Source organism: Jaculus jaculus, chromosome 3 (genome assembly GCF_020740685.1).
Source record: "Jaculus jaculus isolate mJacJac1 chromosome 3, mJacJac1.mat.Y.cur, whole genome shotgun sequence".
NCBI classification, from domain to species: Eukaryota; Metazoa; Chordata; class Mammalia; order Rodentia; family Dipodidae; genus Jaculus; species Jaculus jaculus.
In genome coordinates, this window is record NC_059104.1 from 41,310,989 (window position 1) to 41,319,757 (window position 8,769).

At 39.7% G+C, this 8,769-nt stretch overlaps 1 pseudogene; it reads right to left on the reverse strand.

Moving 5' to 3' along the window:
- Positions 1 to 5,937: 5,937 nt before the first annotated feature.
- On the reverse strand, positions 5,938 to 7,053 carry LOC101593361 (annotated as a pseudogene).
- Positions 7,054 to 8,769: the final 1,716 nt, after the last annotated feature.

Genomic DNA, 8,769 nt, shown 5'->3' on the forward strand with positions numbered 1-8,769 from the left:
GGAACTAGCTGTCTAACTGCTTTAGCCACATACATGAGCTTTGGGTTTGAGGAGAGACCCTTGCCTCACTCAGAAAATAAATTGGGATACTTACTTCAACACACACATAAACATACACACAAGCTTGCTCACCTGCTCACAAGCATGCAAAGATGCATACATTTAACAAACACACACACAAATACATGAAAATATTTAGGTATGAGATGATAGCTTTGAGAATCAGAAATGATGTTTTTCAAAAATTGAACTTGGTTTTTCCTCCTCCTCCTCCTCCTACTTCTTCTTCTCTTTCATTCTCTCTCTCTCTCTCTCTCTCTCTCTCTCTCTCTCTCTCTCTTTGGTGTTTTGAGGTAGGGTCTTGCTCTATCTCAGGCTGACCTGAATTTTACTCTGTGGTCTAAGGTTGGCCTTGAACTGTCAGCAATCCTCCTACCTCTGCCTCTTGAGTGTTGGGATTCAAGGCATGCACCACCATGCCCAGCCAAAAATTAAACTTTTGATCTTTAAGTCTGTGTAGCAGACTGCTTCAGGTTCACTGAGATTAACTTTCAGACCAGGCACAGTTATGCAATAAGGGATTTATTGGGCTGGAGAGATGGCTTAGCGGTTAAGTGCTTGCCTGTGAAGCCTAAGGACTCCGGTTCGAGGCTCAGTTCCCCAGGTCCCACGTTAGCCAGATGCACAAGGGGGTGCATGAGTCTGGAGTTCGTTTGCAGAGGCTGGAAGCCCTGGTGCTCCCATTCTCTCTCTCCCCCTCTATCTGTCTTTCTCTCTGTGTCTGTCGCTCTCAAATAAATAAATAAAAAATGAACAAAAAATATTAAAAACAAGGAAGGGATTTATTGAAGCTTACAGATCAAGGGGAAGTTCCAAAAATGGCAGAAGAAGCTAGCCTTCCTTCACAGGACCAAGCAGAGAGAGAGAGAAGCACAAGCCTAAAGTTCAAAAGCCATAGCACACTTCAGGAACTCCTGCTAGGCACACTTTGCATATCTTTAGATTGAAATCTGAAACCCACCACCACACCTTAAGATCACCCAGTGGCATTGCCCCCAGCCAGGTGGCTACAGATGCAAACTACAAACAAATAGACAACTGAATATATTGGGGGCCATCTATTCTATTCAAACCACCACGTTCCACCTCTGGCCTCCAATAGATTTATAATCATCACACATTGTAAATTGTATGCAGTTCAATTTTAAAGGTCCCCATAGTCTTCACCAATTTAAGATATTAAGACCTGTAAAATCAAACAAGTTAAACATTTCTAACATATAAAGGCACAGAGTAAGCACTTTTAATTGGTATAAGGCACAGCAAGGAGAGACACAAACAATGCAAATTCAACCACCATCAAACAAACATCAAACTTCTGCAGTTCAAGTTCAACATTATCATAGGCTGACAGTTTCCAGATTTTCCAATTCTGCCCCTCCAGCTGGGCAGAGTAGCAGAGGAACACATCCATCCAAGGCCAACAGTGCACTCCATAGTAGCCCTTGCACAGTCCTGGTATATCCAAAACATCTTGAGGTCTTCATGCAAACCATGGTCCATCTTCCAAAGGCTCTTTCAGCCTATCAGGGCATCATGCCCTGCCTCATGCAGCATCTCAGCAGCAGCTCCTGGAACCATGTGCAATTCATGACCACTCCTCACATTTTCCAAAGGCTCTTTCAGCATATCAGGGCATCATGCCCTGCCTCATGCCACATCTCAGCGGCAGCTCCTGGAAGCATGTGAAATTCATGACCACTCCTTGCAATTTTCATGCTTCTGAAACCAATACCAGGTGTGTGGGACACAGCCATATTCTTGATTCAGGGGTGAAACAAATCATAGCCTTGTAAAGCAGGTTCCTTCTCTAATCAACTCTTTCCAAAAGTGTTTGCATTTCTATGATAGTCTTTCCTCAGGCAGCCTTTCCATGGTAAAGCAACTGGACCATCTTCCTTTAAGATTGCTACTTGTTTGACAATAGCAGATTCAATAACCTAAAATCAGTCTCATTGCCTATAATTTTAACTTGCTTGAGGTTTTTCACCTTAAAATCTTAAATCTTTCAGTCCAATATCTTTTGCCAAGCACATCAGTCCATTACAAATTTAACCTTGATCAAACTCTCTGGGCCTGGGCAACAGCAGGTCACAGCCAGCCCTTATGCCAATAGCCCAGCTCCAACAAAGTTCTCTGCAGTCTTTCCTTCCCCTTAGAAAGCTCATAAGCCAAGCCTTGAAGTTCAATGCTGTCTGCACTTAGCATTCTCAGACTCTCATCAGAATAGTCCATAAAACTTGGCTTACCACTCGAGAAGACATCTTCAGTTGCAAGCACCAAGTCCATGCCTATTCCTCCAAAACAAAGCTTTCAAAAGATCAATATCCACATGGTCAGGTTCATCTCAGCCTACTCCTCAGTACCAAGTTCTGTAGCAGACAGCTTCAGGTTCGCTGAGATGAACTTTCAGACCAGGCACAGTTATGCAAGAAGGGATTTATTGAAGCTCACAGATCATGGGGAAGTTCCATAAAGGCAGAAGAAGCTGGCCTGCCTTCCCAGGACCAAGCAGAGAGAGAGAAACACAAGCCTAAAGGTCAAAAGCCACAGCACACTTCAGGAACTCCAGCTAGGCACATTTTGCATATCTTTAAATTGAAATCTGAAACCCTCCACCACACCTTAAGATCACCCAGTGGCATTGCCTCCAGCCAGGTGGCTAAAGATGCAAACTACAAACAAATAAACAACTGAATATACTGGGGACCATCTATTCTATTCAAACCACCACAGTCTGTGATGCTATCTTAGGCAACATTTCAAAGTTCAAATTTTACATCAATACATTCCTCTCAACTCAACTTTGGCCCATTTATGGGGTCATACTGAATTTGGGAGCTAACTAGTTCATGTTATTCTGTGGCTAGCAGCTGGAGTCAGAAAGATGGACAGGCCTAGATAACAAACATGAGCCTTAGGCAAAGATGGGAGAGACACATAAGTGATCAGTCTGAAAACAAAGCATCCGTGTAGGAATGCAGACCATTACATGAGAAAAAGATATTTTACAGTGGATCACTGAGCTCTGAGCATTTGGGTTTGAAGCAGTTATTGTACAACTTAATTAATATGTCAAAGACATTTTTAAGATATTTGTGGGTGAAAATGTAAGTTAGTATCTTAATTAGACTTGCTTTATGACAAGCCACAAAGATCATCATTGGGTTCCCTTGAGATTTCTGGGTTCTTTTCTTGCAACATTTTTCTAAGAGTAACACCTCAAAAATCGAAGTAAATCAATTTTCCATTATTTATGTTCTCCATATTTAACCAATTTCAAAAGGGCAGCTCAATTACCCCAAAACTTAATCTCAATGTGACCTCTGTAATTAGATTTCCAAGAAAAAGTAATGAGTTGCCATTCAGAAGAGGCTCATGTTAGAAGGAAAGTATGAGACACAGAGTACATGACTTAGGGTTCAGCTTGTACAAGAAACTCCTCAGCACTCGTTGTTCAAATAAATCACCTAAGATAAGTGCTTGCTGGCACATCTTGTGTGTGTTTGGGTGTGTGTGTGTGTGTGGGTGTTTGTGGGTGTGTGTGTGTATACATACATACAGAGAGAGAGAGAAAGAGAGAGAGAGAGAGAGAGAGAGAGACTTCCCTGCTTTCTCTCTGCACTGAAATGTCCCCATCTTTTTCACAGATATGGAATATCATAATAGTGGTAATTTAATCTCATGTCCTTCCTACGTTGCTGTGATTTTTGCCTTATATGTTTGCACACTTATAAAATATTCCCTCATGCCCTTAATTTATAGAAATGTGTTGAGGAAAGGAAGGTGAGGATTGTAGAAAGAAATGAGTTATATTTAATTCCATTACAAATATCAAATTCTATGAGCACATGATCATGGAGAGACTTAATATTCCTTAGCATCTCACAGCCTGTCATATTCCTGTTTTAGGAGGGTTCCTTTCTCAAGAAAGATGCATGGCTATTTTGTTTTTCTGGGTCACCATGTCAACATCTCCCCTGCGGATGCCTGAATGATAATTTCAAATCTATTATTCTTGCTTCTTCACAATTTGTCTTGATTTTTTTTTTCCAACTAAAAATCACCCTCAATACCATTCCAATTTAAACTGTTGGGCTTCAGTATTCAATGAAAACTGTGATAGGTTATGATTTGATATGATAGAAGGGGGAGGGGCAAAATAGAGCAATAGAAATACAATAAAAAATAAGATGTTCAATAAAATGGGGATACATGGGCAAAGGATGCCAAAGCATAGACAAATAAGCTTGTGTTTCAAAAAGTATGCCATCTGTAGGTGACAAAACATCCCAGGCTACTAGAAGCTGGAAGAGAAAGGGAAAGAATCCTCCATACAGATGTCAGAAGAAACAGACCTAGCTGACAACTTAATTAGACTTCTAGCCTCAAGAATTATGAGTCAATAAATTTCTGTTGTTAAAGCTGCTGAGTTTTATTACTTTATTATGGCAACCACAGGGTGCTAATACATCTGTGAACAAATGCTTCGGGTATGCTATTCCCTTTCATTATTCCCTACACCTTTCCAGTAGGGAATGATTTTTTTTTTTCTTTCAACTTCTTTATTGTGTGTTGCATATACATATACATTCCCATATTGACACTTCTTTTTGCCAGAATAAAAGCAACAAAAATAAGGTAATAGCAAGATGTATTTTACATATAAGTGGTCATCTTGTAACAAAAGGAAGTCTGGGTCCTTGTACAAAAAAAAAAGATTAGGAAGCAAAATATAAATTTCTGAATATCCCAAAACTTGTGTGCAGTGATGGTGCACCCGTACTACAGCTTAACTCAGGTTCCTTCACGATGCCTAACTCCTACTCATCCTTCTGTGAAGAATGAATAGCAAGAAATAAGAAATCCAAATTGCAGTTATTTTTCACAATATCAATGCTAACTAAACCCAGAATAGTAACTGCATTGACTAAATGTTAAATGTTTCAAAAGAAAAAGGCAACCTTAGTTTTTAGTAACCCTCTAAGTAGGGTTTACAAAGAAAGGCCAAGTCTGCAAAGAAAAGTAAATGGTTTTACTCTACTTGCAAGGAGAGTGGGTCTCAACCTGCACTTAACGTGGCATGAGCAAGAAAGGATAGCAAACAAACGTCACTGAGAATGCCCACAGACACAAGGCAGCTACCTGAACCATGTGCTTTCTACTAATACAGCAAGCTATGAAAAACCACCAGTAATAAAGCAAGCTTATAATATCTTATGCAACGCAAGTGCCAAATCAACTACACACTTGTTAGAAATTTGCACGTCCTTGCTCCTAACACAATTTTAGTACACTTAGTAAGAACAACAGGTAATTTAGAAAAACAGAAATAAAAACATACCCAGTCTTTGCAATTTTTTTTCTTTTTCTTGGTTTTCTGAAGTAGGGTCTCACCCTAGCCCAGGTTAACTTGGAATTTAGTTCACTATGTAGTCTTGGGTGGCCTCAAACTCATGGCAATCCTCCTATGTCTGCCTCCCAAGTGCTGGGATTAAAGGCATGCACCACCATGCCCGGCACAATTTAATTTTTTAACATGAAAAAATATTCAGACATAAATTTTGCACTAAATATTTTTTTTTTCTAAATATAACTCATGTAATTGGGGTCTTCTTAAAGACAGGTCCTTAGGTATATGACCTGTACAAACTTACCATAGTGTTTATTCCAAATATTTTCTTCCTATTATAATTTATAACATAACTGTTTTCTGAATGAAAGGCGTATGTTAAGTCTTACGGTGTAAACACTTTAGAAGGAAAACAACTTAGTGAAGAAATTACTATTCACTTAAAAATATGTATCATCTCATAATAAGCTCCTGAACTTTCAAATTTACATGTAAAAATATATTTACATCCTAAAATTCTAGAAAAGGCACAAGTTTATGTAGAAAAGCAGCAAAATTTTAAACCCACCAATTTATTGACAAAGCCATTACTTTTTATTTATTTATTTATTTATTTGAAAGCAACAGACATAGAAAGAAAGACAGATAGAGGAAGAGAGAGAATGGGCGCGCCAGGGCTTCCAGCCTCTGCAAACGAACTCCAGACGCCTGCGCCCTCTTGTGCATCTGGCTAACGTGGGACCTTGGGAACCGAGCCTCGAACTGGGGTCCTTAGGCTTCACAGGCAAGCGCTTAACCGCTAAGCCATCTCTCCAGCCCAAGCCATTACTTTTTATTAGAAACAAATAATGCTTCTCAAGATGTTGGCAAAAAGGCACAGTATGAGACACTTATCCACGCAGTGTATTTCTCCTTCCAGTTATATTCCAGTAGGAGGAGGGATACCTCCTTGGCTATGGGAAGCAGAAGTATTTGATGGACTATGTAAACTGGTCTCCTTGTATACAAACCAAGCATTTCCTCCCCAAAGTATCACATTCAGAAAGCCAAAGATCACAGACACATTTAGGGATCCCATACTAGTCACAGAGCCAAACTGACATGTCACTGGAGGCTTACAAGGCAGAAGATCTTGGACAATATTGGGTCCAGTAGCTACTTTAATATCTGTAAGAGCTTTAGCCCAGGCTGAAGCACTGACCAACCATAAAAAAAAGTGGCCACAGGAGTAATAATAAAGCCAATCATGGGGAGCTTGCGACTCTCCCGGTACAGGTTTGTGTAACCAACTTACAGCAGGAGGGCCGCGGTGCAGTGCAAGCAGACAAAGACCGCAAACATGCATAGAACTGCGCAGAAGAGGAGTCATCTCCTATGAGGACGTGACTGTCCCAACGTACATCGCACACGTTGATGCTCGAAGGTGACTGAAATGACGCCTGATTCAACCTGAATGGATCCCCAAAAGTAGCTGTAATAGTTTTATTATCAGTAACTTTAGGAGGACAGGTCACTTGAATTTCAGTTCTGCCCTTAAAACCTCCACAGGTGGCAAAAGCAAAGATGGATGCAATCCACTCGAGGATCTTGAAGCCCAGGGGCTCCTCGAGCGGGTTGAGGTTGACCTGGAAGGCGGACATCCTCTGAGGGAAGGAGGGGAGTCAGGACACTAGGCACAGGAGGAGGAGGAAGAGGAGGAGGAGGAGGAGGGGATCGACCAGGAATGCATTTTTTAAGTTAATTTGCTTTTAGAGATAACTTCATGCTATTTTATACCTGATTCAGGAAGGAAAAAAAAAAAAAATAGTGCTTATTGAGTGCACATTTTCCCACTCTTTTTCACTTTGTTTGGTCTAAATGTTCACTACAATGAAGCATTCTTCCTGATTCTGCCTAATAAATGGATATCTTAGAGAGTTTTTGAATGTTGATTTTTAAAAGAAGTATTCAAGACTTTGTCAACAAATCATGCTTTCTCAAGTAACATAATTCCACGGGGGGAGGGGGGATCTTTATCTGTTGTAAATTAAATGAAGTTCTATGATTTACTCTTTCATGCCTTACTCATACTTACTATCTCCCCCAAATTTCCCTATGTTGTTTAGGTTTTCACTATAGAAAAAATAAATAAATACTAGCTTTCAAGCCTCCATTGTTTTTATTTAGGAAATTATATCAATACGGAAAATTTCATACTGGTATTCTAAATTTTTTTTTTCTGAATTATCACCAAAATTTACTGACCAAACAACATACAAAGGACCCTGTTTCAGTCTATGATTCCATATAGTCTCCCATCTTCCAATTTCCCATGAAAGACTACAGTTTTATTTTAACTGATATACTACAAGCTCAACTCTATTTTAGTATAGACAATGCCTTTAAAATCTTACCCTGAAGGGAAGTATCTTCTTCAGTTTTCATCATAGCTTTGACTTTTAAAGTAGGTATATTTTATTTTCCTCATTTCTAGTTTAAAGATTTCCACTTAAGACATTCATCATGTTCTAAGAGACTCTTTCTTCTCTAGCTAAAGCAAAACACCTTCTTTACTTTTATGCTCCACGCAGCTCCCCTTCTGACTATAAAAATGGGAAGGTGCTTTTAAAAACCATCCATTCTTTCATGTCTTGATGCATTCTGAAATCCAACTGGCAAAGTATTACAAGAACAGCAATTGTAAATTATCACTTCACCCCTGGGTTTATAGTAATTACAGTTATTCTTTCTCTCTTTCTCTCAGCTTACTGGTATGATAAAAACTCATGGAGTAAAATCTCTGTTCCACATTATCAGTTCATTGAACAAATCCGTCCCACTGTGATGTTGATTTAACTGCAAACCTTGGGTTGCTGAAAGCCACAATTGCAATCTGGATGGATGTCAAAAGTTGCTTGAAAACATGCTGTAAGGAGGATGAGTGCAGGGGCTTATGGGTGTGCATAAGGAGTGAAGAGGTTATCTTTCCATCATTCTTTCCTTGGGCTTGAAGGCTGTTTAAGCAGAATGTAGAAGAAAATGTTATACACGAGCCAAGCCCTGTGCTGCTGCCAATTAATCTTTTCACCTTTCTGTATCCCCAAGACATGCAAGAGTGGTGTTATTTGCTGCTATCTCTGTTTGCTTTGATTATGAGGTTTTCTTTTGCCTACCTATGAAGAAAAACAAAAGCAGAGGGAGTAAAATGAATGTGCCAACCAGTGTCACACAGTTCAGCTTGTATCTCCCTCTTCTTGAAATGGTGTCCCTATTAGCACAGTAAGAGATGTTTTCCTGTTATGCTTATCTAGATCTTCTGTAGCAGTTGTCTTATTGCTGGTACAAAACTCTTGACAAAACGCAGCAGGTGGAAGGAG